The sequence below is a fragment of the Dipodomys merriami genome, unplaced genomic scaffold (genome assembly GCF_024711535.1).
Source record: "Dipodomys merriami isolate MVZ:Mamm:240054 unplaced genomic scaffold, mDipMer1.0.p SCAF_1, whole genome shotgun sequence".
Taxonomy (NCBI): Eukaryota; Metazoa; Chordata; class Mammalia; order Rodentia; family Heteromyidae; genus Dipodomys; species Dipodomys merriami.
In genome coordinates this window covers 28,327,856-28,344,941 of record NW_027202270.1, presented here as the reverse complement: position 1 = coordinate 28,344,941, position 17,086 = coordinate 28,327,856, and the positions used below count along the sequence as shown (strand labels likewise).

The 17,086-nt window shown below is 35.8% G+C and overlaps 1 protein-coding gene and 1 pseudogene across 2 annotated transcripts in view; both read left to right on the top strand.

The window, feature by feature from the left end:
* Pard3b (par-3 family cell polarity regulator beta) overlaps positions 1–17,086 on the top strand; it is a 990,481-nt gene that overhangs the window by 290,219 nt on the left and 683,176 nt on the right. The window lies entirely within an intron of this gene.
* On the top strand, positions 14,532–15,621 carry LOC138809150 (RNA-binding protein 48 pseudogene; annotated as a pseudogene).

Below are 17,086 nucleotides of genomic sequence, written 5' to 3'. Positions count from 1 at the left end.
CTGCAGAGCGGCAACAGAGACACACAGGTCCTGGGCCCAGGTCTTGCCAACTAGAGTGGGCAGAGAAGTTTCTGCTTGCCTCACCACTCCTCCCATCCTCCCTCATTCATATTATTCAGTGGTAGCACGTCCTACTGCAGCTACTGGAGGATATTCTTTTTGGATGTGATGTATTATATCTAAAATAACTGTGACATTGATCCTATCCAACTTTTCATCATCCAGCGCCTCCACCAGGGCATTCTAGGGATCCGTATCTAATTACCTGTGCAGCTAATTACCTCTTCCACGTTCAGCAGTAGGAGTAATCTCATTTCGCTTTCAAGTCCATTTTATGGTTTCAGAATGTAATATTCAGTCTTTTAATAGCATTGACAAAACTATAGCGTCACTGCACAAGACTGAACAAGGAGTCCTCCTGCCCATAGTACAGCTGCACATGGTGTGGGTTGTGTCCTATTCTGTTTTTGCTCCACACTATTAAATACCAGCAGAGCCAAAATCATCTCCACATAGCTTCATTTGTTTGATTAGCATTGTGATATTGTGACAAGACACTATATCAGTAGTAATCGATCTGATTAGCATGGAGATTATATGAACACAGATTGTATTGATGTTTAATAGTGCAGGCATCCAGGTGCTGTAAACATTATAGATGTTTTTGCATGCTATGTGCAAGGTCTCTGTAATGAAGACAGCAACCACAGCAGATTTTAGAGCTCGATGATTTATTTTCTGCCAAGTACTACAGTGGGTCTTGCATAGTGTATAGCCCTCCCGTGCAGGAGCTCGCACAAAATGTTTTAATCAGTGTTCAAAATAATGCAAATATTTTCACTGGACAGACTCTAATATCGCTTTATTAAGAGATGCTTGCCACACTGCAGTAAAAGCTCACTGCAGTCTCATTGAAAACCAGCCACATTCTTCTCTGAACTGTATCCTCAGGTTACTTTATTATTATAATGCATTCCTTTTTTTTTTTTCCAAAAGGCTGGCTAGCGTTTTGTGTGACTCACCCTCTTTTCATTTACACCATGGAATCAAGCTTAAAATTTTGCTATTGTGTTCATTTTCACGTAGATTAATTTTTCCTCCCTAAACAACACTTATTGATCTGACTTCTGTAGGTGAAGGAAAAATCAGCCAGCTACCATTTGGAAGCTTGGCAGCCTATGATGAGCAGAAGATTGTCTCTGCCAAGGAACACTTTGTGTAAAGTGATAGAATCCTTTGCTGGGATAGAGGAAATTCCTAGAAAAACATCATGCTTTGACATCAGTCATAAATCCTGTTATCTACATACTTATATAAATATATTTCTTTAACTGTTAGAAGTGGAGGTCAAGATACTTCTGAGAAAAGCCATTACAGGTTAGAGATTTTACATTTTAACATTGTTGCAGCTGTAATTTTTCTATTGAGATCAGAATGTCTAACAATAGGAAATTAGAAGGTAAAGGCAGAAATGTGTTCATGAGAGTATTCTTTTATATTGACACACATGCACCTATATATCTATCCATAGGCAAACACACATAAATCTATACATATATGTACATATACAATTCATGCATGTGCATGCATGTGCATATATCTCTGCATACCCATATGTGTGTGTTTATGGTATATTTCTTTCCCTTTATCCTGGCATTCATGGCTCTTATTTCTTTCTTCTCCCTCTGTCTTCTCTCTCCTTTTTTGTACTCATCTTCCTACATGCATACTTAGTATCAGAGCCAGGAATGGTTACTCTTTTTTCTAATATTTACTTCTCTCATTCAGTCATCCTTTAAAGTATGCTGTTTCCTTTTCCTTGGGATGTTCTCCTTTCTGTGTGTCACTATGTCACCTGGTGGACTTCTAGTTTTTACAAGTACTACGTTCCAGATCCTCAGTGCATTCTACTGTGGTTGCCCATTTTCCAGTCTTCAGCATTTAAGAATGCTTTTCTCTGAGCACTCTTAGAACTTTGTACATGGTTTCTATTTACATGCCCTTGATTTTTCTCCTTGGAAATGAGGACATTTTTAGTCAATAAGTAGTAATTATCCATATCTGTCTACATAACAATGGGTGGAACATTTAGCACTTGTTATTATTTTCTTTACTTAACCCACATGTATTAAAGTTTATATTCTGGTTAGAGAAGAAGGAAGGGATTGACAGAGGGAAAATTGAAACATAATTACATGACAGGTGGGCATAAGTAGATATGGGAAGCCAGAGGAAGCCGGGCTAGGTGGAAAATACTATCTTATGTGTGGTGAAGGTTAGTCAAAGAGAGAACAATGAGAGAAGTGGCACAGAAAAGATTGGTGTGAGCTCTGCCATTCCTACCAGTATAGCAAGAGGGCTTCTCGAGCTGGAACTGACTATGGAGACAGGAAGAGGCCAGGAAGTGATTGAAAATAGTTGGGTGCAGTGAAGAGTGTTTGAGGGAGATGTCATAAGGCATGTGGGCCACAGTTTGGGATTTGAGAGGGCTTTAACTTTGAGTCAACTGGAGAGACACTAAGTTATTATACCACAGGGATTTGTGAGGGAAATGAAATTGTCTCTGATGTATCATGACATACAGAATCACAACAGCTGCTTTACGTGGAACAGGTGATGTGGTGCAAGAACACAGTGGCTTGGGTCAGGCTATCCATGAAGGGAATAGATGTGTTCAGGTTCTGAGTGTATGTTGAAGAAAGCCTTACGAGGATTTAGCAAAAGATTTGATGTCAGTGAATCACAGAAAAGACCAAATGAATTCTAGGAATTTTTTTCTTTTTTTAAAGAAAGGGGTCCCTCCTGGATGAGATGACAAGCAAAGGCTGAAGAATCTGGCCCAGGGGAAATGAGAACAGGTTGTTTTATATGCTAACTAAAAGACAATTGTCATACATTTAAGAAAAAAAATATTTAAGATACTAGAATTTAGGGAGGAAACCCCATTCAAAGAAATCAATTTGTATTTCAGCATAGAAGTATTTTTGAGTGATACGATTAGAGGAGCCAATTAGGAGTGAATGTAGGTCTGTGAATTAGTCCAGTGACTAAGTTCATCACCTAAGTATCAGAGATAGGTGGAGAGTATGAACTCACTAGCACAGAAGAAAAAACTAGAGAGAGTTGTGACTTAGCAGCGAAGTAGGAAGCAAAAGGACACCAAGAAGAAAGAATGATGAACAGGGTAAAATGAGAACTTGGCATGACTATGAGGTATGGCAGCCTGGGGTCATTGGTCACACCCAGGAGAGCTGTTCCATGGGAATGATGGATAAAAAAAAGTGGAGGCAGTGAGTGGCTTTACACTGAAAAACTGAACAAAGCCAAGTGTGATGGCTCACACCTGGAATACTAGCTACTGGGGAAGTGGAGATCTGGAGGGTGGAATATTAAGGCTAACCTGGACAAAAAGTTTTTGATTCCCCTTCTCAACCAGTAATTGGATGTAGTGCTATGCACCTGTTATCCCAGCTACAATGGAAACATAAAGATGGATCATGATCCATGCTAGTCTAGGCATAAACATGACATCATATTTGAAAAACAGCAAATAGCAATAGATCTGGAGACATATTTCAAGTACTAGAATGCCTGTTAAGCAAGCACTAGGCCATTAGTTCAAACCCCTGTACTGGGGGGAGGGGGAGGGGAAATTGAAAGAGAGAGAGAGAGAGAAAGAGAGAGAGAGAGAGAGAGAGAGAGAGAGAGGTTTATATACATATGCATATACAAATATAAACAGAGAGAGAGAGAGAGAGAGAGAGAGAGAGAGAGAGAGAGAGAGAGAGAGAGAGAGAGAGAGAGAAGGGTATTTTTTGTGTAGGTTAACACTCAGTGACTACTGAAAATGCTTTTTTCTTTTTATCAGCCATGGGACTTGAACTCTGGGCTTGGGCACTGTACCTGCACTCTTCAGCTCAAGGCAAGCACTCTACTGCTTGAGCCACAGTACTACTTCCGGATTTCTAGTGGTTTATTGGAGATAAGAGTCTCACAGACTTTCCTGCCTGGGCTGGCTTTGAACCATGATCCTCAGATCTCAGCCTTCTTGAGTAGCTAGAATTATAGGAGTGAGCCACCAGCATCAGGCTTGAAAATGCTATTTGTTTTATGCAAGAAAATGTAAATACATAAAGATTCTGAATGTGCAGTGTAATGGAGAACATGTAATGTAAATTTTCTAGTAGATAAAAGGAACAACAGGATAAATAAGTTTGAATAATATATTTTATTTAACTCAATATAAGCGAAAGATCCAATTGATATACTTTTTGAGATAATTTGTACTCTGCCTTTCTACTGAGTTTTGACAATCGGCTTGTTGTGTTACACATGTACATCTCATCCATTGTACCACATTACAGGTGCTGTACAGCCACACATGGCCAGTGGCTACCAAATTAAATAGTTAAGTTCTAGACACTGTCTTTTACAAAGAAGAAAAGAGCTATTGCTGAGAGTAAACCAGAATATTTTTTCTGAAATTATATTATAAATTCATAATCTATAAGAATAGATGCAAAATAAGTGTGAAATTAAGATTCAATAACTAGTTCACTTCATTTATAAGTAAGTTTTTTTTTTTTTTTTTGTCATGGGGTTTGAACTCTGGGCCTGGATGCAGTCCCTCGGCTCTTCAGCTCAAGGCTAGCATCCTACCACTTGAGCCATAGCACCACTTCTGGTTTTCTGGTGGTTTATTGGAGGTAAGAGTCTCACAGACTTTCCTTCCCCAGGCTGGCTTTGAACCGTGATCCTCAGATCTCAGCCTCCTGAGTAACTAGGATTACATGTGTGAGCCACCGGTGCCTGGCTATAAGTAAGATTTTATAAGTAATTTTAAGTAGAAAATGTGATTGTGCCTCTTTTAAAGATACTTAGGTTTTATCTTTGAAAGATACTTAGATTTTATTTTAATGTTTTGTTGTGTTATTGTTTTTGTATTTTTTTACAAAAGTTCTTTGCCATTTCTACTGTGGTTTGCAGTAAAATTTGGAATGAATTTAATGTTATTTGTAACATTTATAAAGTTTTGGGTGATTTAAAGGGCATTACAAGTTGTTGATGAATTATACATGTGGGTACTCAGAGATTAATGGTGTCCTTTGAAAAGAATGTGTGTATTCTACTTCAATCTGTTGAAATTGTAGTAATGGAAATGCATTTTTGCAAGGTTGTATGTTATACAGACATTTTCTTTAAACAAATAGTTGAAAGTGAGGAAAGGCAGGGAAAGAAGAACAAACTAAGGTTTGGCATTGCTGTGAAGCTAAGTTTTTAGTAATATTAGAGAAACATAGCTAGAACCATATTATAGTCACAAGCATTGTTTTTGTCACTTAGAATTCTGTCAATGAACGTGTCAGTCATCCCCATCATTACAAAATAAAGACTGAAGGGAAATGAGAGCAGGCGCTGGTGGAGGAAGGAGGTTAAAAAAATTGACTAAATCTACCCTAACTTAAAGCAAATCTGACTGTCTAAAATGGAGATTATCATCAGTGCACATTACAAGTCTCTACAAAGTTAGAACTGCTGGATACAGATGTTTTGCATCCAATATGAAAGAAAGAAAGAACCAGTAAAATTTGACTGTCAAAAAGTGTGGAAGTCATTCCAGGGTTGAGTTGTTGGTGCTTGAGTTGCTAGTGTCTTTTAGATGGATCCTTAAAGAGAATTACATAAAACTTAACTTTCTTAGGTTTATTTTTCTGTTTAAAATGTACAACATTTATAGAGCCAGATAGATAAAATAAACTGAAGGTGAAATAAATTGTGCTACTCAAATGACAATGAAAGAATGCCTTTGGGTTTAAAAGGAGAAATACTATAAAAAGATTAAACTTGATTTGGAGTATTAAAATAACTGTTTTTGAAGGGAAAAAGTATGACTTATCTCTTTAACACAGAGAAAGATGAACTAAAATGGGTTCCAATATTATATTGTTAAAATGTATGAATGAAGAGAAAAATTTTAAATAAAATTTTAGAGAAAGCAAATATACAATGTGCATTCATTTTGGAACAAATTAAATAATGCGTTTGTAAAGAACTTTACTCATAGAAAAAATTGGTTTAGAAGGTGCTACATCTTGTTTTTAATGTAGTTTGTTTTTTCTGTATAAACTATGTACTAGGGCTAGATCTGAGGCTCTTGGTTCTAAGCCATCCTGGACAGGAAAGTCCATAAATCTCGTATTTCCAATAAACACCAAAAAGCTAGAAGTGGAGCTATGACTCAAATTGTAGAGTACTTGCCTTGATATAAAAGTTTATGGACAGCACCCAGTCCTTGGATCCAGGCCCTACACAAAAACAAAAAAAAATTAAATTTAGAGTATAATTTGGATAATTTACAAAAATAAGTTCTATAATAAAACCAGTTAATGTTTTTAAAATAATTCAATATTAAATTACATATATCAAAGAAATGTCTTTAATTTACATTTACTTAGTTTATAAGCATTTGTAACATAGTACATTTGTAATAATAACTAAGAATATATTCTTCTTACATTAAGAGCATTCCTAAAAATTTACTGTGTGATAGAAAAAGTTTATTCGAAGTTAGTCTATTTGAAAAGAATTAATATTAATTGTGCATTATTGTGCCTTATGTTTGCAATATTTTATTATCCTTAACCAGATTCTATGTAAGTATTATATGTCTATATTCTCCTTAATCATAGTCTTGTAAAAATATTTCTATACACACTTCAACTATAAGAGCTGAAAGAAAGTGCTACTTAAACCAAGGAGTTCAAAACTCAGAAGGTAAAGGAAATACTTCTTATGTCCCAGTGCCTTTCTGTGAAACGAGTAACAACTTTTATTTTTTTAAACAATCTGAAAAGCTAGACAACACAAACAATAATACTGTTGTTTTAACTGTGCAATAAACATGTCCCTTAGTAAAATGGAAGGTGGTTTAGATGTCAGCAAAGTAAAGTACTATCTCATTGAAGCAATATAAAAGTAGAGAAAGCAGAGTCGGTGTTAGCTTCCATGCTGTGCTCTGCCTCCTAGGTTTTGACTGAGGGGTCACTGGGAGCTCAGGGCTGTGAGTCTGGCTTTTCTCACCCCTAGATATTAGGTTGGCACTTTAGACACGTATGTCCTGCCAACCGGCACATTCCTTGTATGTATATAATGGGAAAATAACAGAGTTCATCATACCTTAGACGTTTGAAAGAACAAATGGAAAATATGCATGTGTCACTTTATGTATTTCCCTGGCACATTGTAAGAGCTAAATCAATGTTAGTAATTGAAGTCCTCATTAATAATGTTTGTTGTTATTAATATTTGTTATTGTAAGTGAGACTAGCACCAATGCAATTGGAGAGGCAGTTATTGTGAACATTATGTAAACCTCCACCACCTTTTCAATTATTAATTAGGAAGACAGATAAAGAATAATTCAGTAGATCCAGTATACTAAATAAAGGCTCTCTAAATTTTTTAACCAGTATTAACATTCTTGTTATTCTGAGTGCCCGAGACCAATTGCACATTCTCTTCGTTGGTAGTCACAAAAAAAAGACTGAGCTTATGTCTAAACGTCAGAATAGCTGCCTGCTGTACACATCCTCTCTAGCACACCAAGATCAGCGCAGAGAGCATGGCACATCCTCTTTGCTCACATCTGCAGATTCAGATGATAAATATGTGGAAATAAATTCTGTTCGTACTGAACATGTATGGACATTTTTCTTGTCATCATTTCCTAAACAATGCAGGAGACTATTTACATAGTGCTTACCTTACATTAGGTACTATAAGCAATCTTGAGATGATTGAAAATGTTCCAGAGGTTTCTAGATAAATACATGAGCACTTCCAAATTGTGGTATCCATGAGAAAGGTTCTGGAAGCAACCCCCACAAGATACTAAGGGATGGTTGCACATTGGTAATCAGTGGCAAGTGCAAAGAAGAGAGGTTGAGAAGGTTTTAGCAAGATAGAACTTTAATTTTAAAGTTTTATTTATTCTTTTTTCTATTTTAACCTGAACATTCTTGAAGTCATCAAAAATATATGCTTCAATTTTCTCAAGCCTCATATTCTAGAATTTGGATCTGTGTGTTTATTTTGAGAATAAGTGCTTTCCTATTTAGTCCTTAGCAAATTTGTACTAAGTAAAAATTTTTGAAGACTCAGAGTTGGTAAACTCTGTGTAAATACTTTTAAGTATGTCATTCTGTAGGCCATGATGAATATAGAACTTTTAAAGTTTTAACAGTCATTCTTGTGAGTATATAAGAGAACCAGAGACATGATTAAAAGTAGATCCAGGGGTCTCTTCTTTAAAACTCTTAAATTTGTTTAATACACATACACAAACACATATACACACATATACATACATACATACATACATACAGTATGTATGGGACCTGTCCTGGGCTTGAATTCAGGCCCTGATGCTATCATTGAGCTATTTTTTTGCTAATGGCTAGTACTCTGTCATTTCAATCACAGATCCAATTCCAGATTTCCTTGGTGGTTAATTGGAAATAAGAGTTTCACATACTTTCTTGCTCCAACTGTCTTCAAACTGTGATTCTTAGGTCTCAGCTGCCTGGGTAGCTGGGATTCTAGGTGTAAGTCACTGGATAATTTGTTTCTGTTTAAACTTTCTAATTCTGAGATTATTAGAGACTCTCAGGATGATTGCCAGAAATAGCAGAGTAACATCGTGTATACTCCTCCTCAATTTCCTTTCTTTTTCAGATTTATAAAACTGCAACAAAATCACCTAGTGCTGATAATGGTACAGTCAAGATATAAAGCATTTTCATCACTTTATGGATTCCTTACTAAATTTCAGGGTTTTGATAGTTATTTTGCTTCAAAGAGATCTACTTCATACTAAGAACAGTTCAAAGAAACCCACCAGAAATTTATTATGAGAACATTGATCATTGCTTCTGCCCAGTAATTGGAATGTTGTGGTAGTCAATCAAGCAGCAAGGAGAGAACAAAAGACTACTTCCAACATCCCCTTACAGTAAAAGTCTCCTAAAATAGCTGACAGACAACAAACAAAAGGTTTCTGCAGCAAAGAAAGTACTAAATAAGAAACTTTAGAAGCTATTAACAAGTCTGGAATGATACAATTTTCTGGAAATACATACTAATGATAGGTGCTACACTATAGGTATACTTGATAGTACTAGGTTTTACACTTTAAAAGAGTTGAAATGGTAAAATTTAGATTCAGTGTATTTTGCCATAATAAAACCCATCAATCATTTTTTGACTTTCATTTGAAATTGAGAAGCTGTGGTTTAGATAAACCTTTAAGTTGGTTTACATAGAAAAAGTTATTTTCATTGTACTACAAGTGGTTCTGCAAGTTAATTGATACATATTTCTTGACCATAGCATTAGAATAAATAAATTCCAGGCTTAGATTGAAATTTATAGTTTATAGCCGGGTGCCCATGTCTCACACCTGTAATCCTAGCTACTCAGGAGGCTGAGATCTGACGATCATGGTTCAAAGCCAGCCCAGGCAGGAAAGTGTGTGACACTCTTATCTCCAATAAACCACTAGAAAACCGGGAGTGGCGCTGTGGCTCAAGCGGTAGAGCGCTCGCCTTGAGCTGAAGAGCACAGGGACAGCACCCAAGCCCAGACTTCAATCCCCACGACCGACCGACCAATAAATAAATAAATAAATGAAGTCTAATGATACTTTCTGAGTTGCTGAATGTTTTAAATTGTATACAAATGCTTTATGCTTACTAGATATATCCCCGAAGTATTTATTTAAAGGAAATGCCCTCCTCCTCTTCAATATATATTCAGTGTATTTCAGCTGTTTCTCATATATTTGGATGAAATGAAATTATCTTGCCAGTAATATGTCTGGAATTTGCTGTGCTTCTAGTCCCACAGTGGGGCACTGACTACTGGGCACTGGACATTTTCCACATATCTTGAAAATGATAGGTAATAATGACACAAAGAACATTCCAGACTATAGCAAGAGTTTGAGATAGAGAATCTAGGGAATAGAATGAATGAGCCATGCCATCCATTGTCTCAGACAGTATCATACATTGACTTAGACCATGAGTAAGGAGATAACAGTAGTTGCCTATAACCCAGAGAAGCCATTTTCCCTTAGATATTTATGTACTTCTAGTTCAAAGGGAGTATTTACATTAAAAAAATTAGAAAAGCTTTTATTATCTTAGATTTACAGAGCTGAGAAAACTCTTGAGGGAACAGGAAAATTTGAATTTGTAAAAAGTAGAAATAACCTGATTAAAATAGGTCTTTCTTATTGCCCATGTGTTATATAAATACTACTTTCTCATTTATAATAAATGAAAGAATACACCATGGCAAATACTTAATATTTAAGTATCAAACTTTTAAAGACATTGTTTTGAGTATATGGGTTTCTAACCTCATGTAGAGATTAAGATAGCTCTACAAGATTTAGAAAATGTTATTTGATATATTTTTATGTGTATATATATATATATATATATATTTACATAACCAAAGATTGGCTGTTACTATAACAGCCTACAATTGATTTACCTCTTAAAGCCTAACAGTGGTGTTTATATTGAAAACTTCTTGATACTGTGGATTTCACAAACCAAGGAAGTTGCCTGAGAAAGCTTCCTAATTGCCTCACAAATTTTCTGTTCTTTAATTTCCTGAAAAGTGTGTTCATTCTCTTGTTATTGATCTGGAATAAAATGAAGAGTTAATATGATGTGGACTGTCTTTATCTCTTGCTTTCTACTTTTTCATTTTAAAAAAAGGCACTCATTGCAGGGGCCTTTTATATGTAAATTTTATTTTGCCTCTAACCATCATTTAGCTGAATGGAAGCTAAAGCTTAAAAAAAAAAAAAGGAAAGAAAAAAAAAACAAACTATGGCAAATGGAAGAGATTTACAGGGCTGTTTCACTTTCTATAGAACTTTCTTTAAAATTAAGTGGCCAGCCTCTCTCACTGCTGAGATTGTTCATTATGCTGTCAATGTATAATCATCTCATGGTCTACTATTTGTAATTTCTCTGTGCTAAAGTATCCCGTTTGCTATTGAATGCTACTTGAATGAAAGTCATTGATCTGTACGGATATAACAGTGTTGAAATCTTCCCATCAGAGTATATTGCACCTTTAGAATAAAAGAAGTTCTGATTTTTTTTTCCTTGCAAATAACTACTTTGTAAGTCTTTAAGTTCAATTCAATGCTAGTCTTTGTTAGGCTTTTAAAAAAGTATTTCCTTTGTTAAGTGATTTCTACATTTTTCACTTTAGTGGAGAATGGGTTTACTAATTAAAATAATTTTTATCACTATCAATCACATTAATATCATTAATAAGCATGTTAATTTAAATATTCATCTTAACTATTTTAACTGTACTAAGAAGTTCTGGCTACAGACTAGAATTCTTTTAAAAACAAAAACAAAATGATGTAACTATTAATTCTGTACTTCATATATACTATTAGCCTCAGAAAAACTCACTTTTATTTATGGCCTTTTCCAAGGAACATAATCTAATAGTTTTGAAAATCCTAAACAATTTGAATCCCATGCACCATACTTCTATTTTTTTCATTTTAAATATTGTCTTATTTGAGAGACAAGTTTTCTGTGTGTGTGTGCACACACGCACACATGCGTGCATGCGAATGTGTGTGTGTTATTGAAACTTTCTTCTTTTTAAAATTTAATTTTGTCAGGGTGATGTACAGAGGGATTACAGTTACATGTGTAAGTTAGTGAGTACATTTCTTGTCAAATATTGTTACCTCCCTCTCTTGTTTTTCTCCCAGTTTCCCTCTCCCCAATCTCCCCCACAAGTTGTCAAGTTCATTTTCAACATGTTGTCTTGTGCCCTTGTCCTTTGTCTCACCATTTTGTAGTTCGCCTTCCCTTCTCTATATACAATACACAGGGAGCCAAAATCTAATACAGTAACAACAAGAGATAAACCATAGGGGGAAAAATGGAAAAAATGGGGGAAAAATGGGAAAAATATGAGAAAAAAGAATAACTTCACATACTACATTACAAACAAGAGACAAGACAAGACAACTGATCTGCAAGTTATAGTTATGACAGTGTTTTAAGTTTCAACTAACTATTCTGAATGCTGAAAACTGTTCTATCTAGCACGGGTGGCTGTAATCCTAGCTACTCAGAAGGCTGAGATATGAAGATTGTGGTTTGTAGCCAGTCTATGCAGGAAAGTCCATGATATTCTTATCTCCAATTAATCAACAGAAAACCCAAAGTGGTAGAGTGCTCAGGGACAATGCCCGGGGCCTGATTTCAAACCCCATGACTGACAAAAAAAAAAAAAAAAAGGAAAAAAAAAAGCTTTATTTGTTAATAAAATTAGGATGTTAAATATATAATCTCATTTTTATTTTTTAAAGGCATTATTCCATTTGATGATTAGTTATATTTTTATGGCATCTATGTTATTTTTAGACTTCAGAATTTATTTTAAATCTGCATCATCATGTGATGTTAAAAATTGTAAGACTCAAGCATGATGGTACAGCTTCTTATGAAGGTGGAGATAGCAGGATCACAGTCTGAGGTCACACTTGGCAAAAGCATGAGACCTTTTCCAATAAACATACTAAAAGCAAACAAATGGCAAATATGGTCTAAGTGGTAGATGACTTGCCTAGCAAGTGTTAGGCCCTGAGTTCAATCTCAATAATGAAAAAAAATTTTTTTACAATTTATTATAATTCAGTGTGTGAGCATGTTAATGAATCACTGGTGTACTGAATTTGGCAGCCTCTTCATTTCTCATAAAATTAAAGACTTGGAAAGACAGTCTAGCAAAATGAAAAGAACATAGCCTTATAAGTGAGATAAACTTGGAATTGAATACAGGCTTGTCATTTTCCTTCTCTGTGGCCCTAGGGAAAAAAATCACATAAGTTTGAAATTAGTGGTATATTAGAAGAATTAACAGAGATGCATAGAGAAATTTTCAACATGTAATTATACAACCGTTTCTCCCTTGTGTAAATAAAAAGGTGAAAATTAGAAAAAAAGCAACCAGAGCAATCCCAGAATGTGGTATCTTCAGAATTCATGGTCTTTATCTGAGCCTGGTGGGAGAAGACAGGAGAGGCTGGGAAGCGCCCAGAGGGTTCCACCCACGAAGAACGTTTTCTACCTTTACTACCGTGCCTCAGAGTTTTAAATATGTTTCACAAATTGTTACAATTTCTTATAAAGAAAATGGCTTCACTATTTCAAGGTGAAATACTTTAGTATCAAAATATAAACACACTTTGGGTCATTAAATCTGATTTCAAATCTTTTTTTTTTTTAATTGTGAAAATACCATACAGAGGGGTTACAATTACATGGGCAAGATAGTGAGTACATTTCTTATCAAGCATTGTCGCCCCCTCCTTTGTTTCCCCTTCCCATCCCTTCCCCTCTCCAACCCCCACCCCCACACCCCCTACCACCACCTCCACCCATACCCATACCCCGCCATCTTTTTTTTCCCCATTTTTTCAGTGGTGAGGCTTGAACTCAGGGCCTAGGTGGCTATTCCTGAGCTTTTATTGTTAAGGCTAGTGCTCTAAGACTTTGAGCCACAGCTGTACTTCCACTTCTGATTTTCTGGTAGTTTTTGGAGCTGAGAGTCTCACGGATGGACTTTCCTGTCCAGGTTGGCTTTGAACCTCACCTCAGATCTCAGCACGTCAGTAACTAGGATTACAGGCATGAGCCACTCGCATCTAGCATTGGTTTGAAATCTTTACAGAGGTTGTATTTATCTTTTAAAAGGAGGGAATCGGGGCTAGGGATGTGGCTTAGTGGTAAAGTGATTGCATAGAATGCATGAAGCCCTGGGTTCACTTCTTTAGTACCACATAAACAGAAAATGTTGGAAAGGGCGCTGTGGCTCAAGTGATAGAGCTCTGGCCTCAGGAACAGTGCCCAGACTCTCAGTTCAAGCCCTAGAACTGGACAAAAATTTAAAACAAACAAACCAAAAAAAAAAAAATGAGGGAATCATCTATTCTCTCTTGAATGACCTCTCTAATAGTGTATTCTCAACCTTTTACAAGTAGAAAAAACTCAACTCTCCACAAAGGAAAATGTGTGTAGCCAGACCCAACAGACCAGGAATGAGGTGCTAAAAGTGGATCTTATTAGGTACCTCCTTCATTCCTAGGGTGCTTAAAATGAATAGAGGCAACATGCAACTTGAATGGGCGAATAGGCTAATAGTATCATGACTCTTCAGTGCTGGTGGCAGCAATGCAGCGATTTTGAAAATGAAAAGGCTTTCAGTTAGTTGGAGGAGAAACAAGTGAGGATGACATGTACAAAGCTAACTTTCTAAGGGGTAATGCGAGCAAACAGGACCTCAGATGCCTTTCAGAGTCAACTGGAAGACAAAGGAACAGGGTGAAGGGCATTGCTTTACATTGGGTTATAGTGATTTTATTGTAAATATTGGTCTGTGATTTTATCATAAATATTGGTCTGAGGAAAACAGGCAAGATGGTGTCGAGTGATGGCAACCTGGGGAGTTTATTAGACCACCATGTCCAGAGACCGTGTGTGACACATGGGCAAACATTGGGAGGGCTGTTGACCTCGTGCTGTCAGGGTGTATACAATCAGTCTGGAATCTCATTACTTAATAATACAAGGAGTTCCTGCAGTGGGAGCAATGAAGGAATTAGTTGAGCGATTTGCTCTATATGGTGTTATAGAAGAATATAATGCTCTTGGTGAATACTCAGCAGGAGACTTTACAGAAGTTTATCTTATTAAGTTTATGAATTTGCAGAGTGCAAGGATAACCAAGGAAAAAAATGGATGAGCAAAGTTTCTTTTGTGGGTTGCTTCATATATGCTAGGCTCCAGAATTTGGGACAGTTGAAGAAACTAAAAAGAATTAGAAGAAAGGCAGCCTTATATAGCAAGAGCTACTAAAACTAAAGACTACTACAAGTCAATGAAGAAACTGGTTCCAGAATATAAGCACAGAGATTTTAGATCAGACTTCCATGCAGATAGATCCGGATTTTGTGCAGCTTCTTTGAAGACTAGTGGAAATTCAACTCCTTATCTTCCTTATTCTTGTGAATTGCCTTTCTGTTATTTTGCCTCAAAATGTACCTGTTCATCTGGGGAGCACATGGACAGACCATCAAAATCCTACAAGGATGATAGTAACCATAATGAAACTGTGAAGCATTGTAATCACACTAACTCTTCACAGAAAGTGCCATTAAACACTTTTAAGAATCCAGTACCTTGCTTGAATGCACAAAAAACCCTTACTTCATCAGAAGCAGTTGACAGATTTATGCCTAGAACAATATAACTCCAGGAACAGAAAAGAAGAAAAGATGACCGTAAACTTGGAACTTTGCTTGAAACAAGCACAAGCAGTAATGAGGTTATGATGGGGCCTAAATTACCACACATACCTAAAGTGGATGTGCAGGATAACTCCTTAAATACAATGGCCAACTTAATTTGGAATAAACTTAAAGAGGTAATTTCATCTGTACCAAAGCCTTCAGATGACAAGTTGGAAAATTCATGTCCAAGTCATCCATTGAAACAAAGAAGAATATAGATCACTAGTAACAAGTTGGTATTTTTCAAAGAGAAATTTTTTTCTTTTTGAAAATTTCTGTTATTCACCAGCACTGAGCTCATGTCTACAGTACTCACTCAGGAGATCAAGGTCTGAAGCCAGCCCAGGCAGACAAATCTCTGAGACACTGATTTCCGGTTGACCAACAAAAAGCTGGAGGTGGAGGTATGGTTCAAGTGGTAGAGCACCAGCCATGAGTGAAAAAATTAAGCAAGAGTGAGAAGCTCCGAGTTAAAATACCAGTACTGGCAAAAATAAAACATGATTTTTTTCTTTGGTGGCGCTGGTGTTTAGATTCAGGGCCTTGTGCTTGCCAGGTTGGCACTCTACTACTCAGCCCTACCTTGATCTCCAACTGCGATTTTAAAATGAACATTTTGTAATTCATACTATTTCTCTAATGTTACAGTTTCATTGAGAAACTGTTCTTGTTAACATAGCATTGTTTCATATCACAATAACTACAAATAATTGAAGTGAATATAAAAGTTTTCAAAGATACATAAGAAGGATCTGTTTCTAATTGTAATATAAGTATTGAGCAATTCACGTTCGAAGAGCCAGGATGTTTCTGAATGTCAGGGCTTCAAAATGAAGACAATTCTGTAAAGTAAGAAAGTTAATAAGCTATACAACCAAGTTAAAATTAGAAATTTACATGCTTTTGTTAACATTTAGAAAACATTTACTTGATTTATAGCAGTTGAAAATTCCCACTTTGGCAATTTTTGAATATCACTTTTTTTGAATATTACTTTTTTCCATGTCGAAGAAAAGTAGAGAGCTAATCAAAAAAAGGAAGTTCTACAAGCCCAATCATTTCAACTCAGAGTCACATATGAAAAGCCTCATGAGCACAAATAAAACACTATAAAAGTGTCAAAAAATAAATATTGGTATGTTAAAGCATTTCTCACTGTAGCCTTTGATTCACAGAGCACCACATTTTATTCCTGAACTGGGTAACTGATTAAATAACTTACTATAGCTAAACTTATATTGAATATATTGTCTAATGAGTATATTTGACTACTGTAATAATTATTTTGCCAAAAAAAGAAAATTGAACTCTGTTGAACTCCATTAGTATCTTCTCTGTATGTTCATCAGTAATATGTAATACAGTTCATTTATACTCAGATTTTCCCTGCTTTAAAATATGTTAATAGCTTGATCAATACATACAAAATGGAAATAAGAGAATGTTATCCCAAAGACCATTTTTCTCCTTTGTTCTGTGTGTGTGTGTGTGTGTGTGTGTGAATTAATATGGGAAAGGGAGAATTCTCCCATTCCAATTGTGTCTATGTGCAGTAGATATTATTATTAGCTGGAGGAAACATAGTGTTTTGATTGTTATTGCCAATCATTTCTTTTTCTCGATGTGGCATCCAGTTTATAATTTTGGTGCCTTATGTTGGTAATTTAGCAACTTTTATTCTCT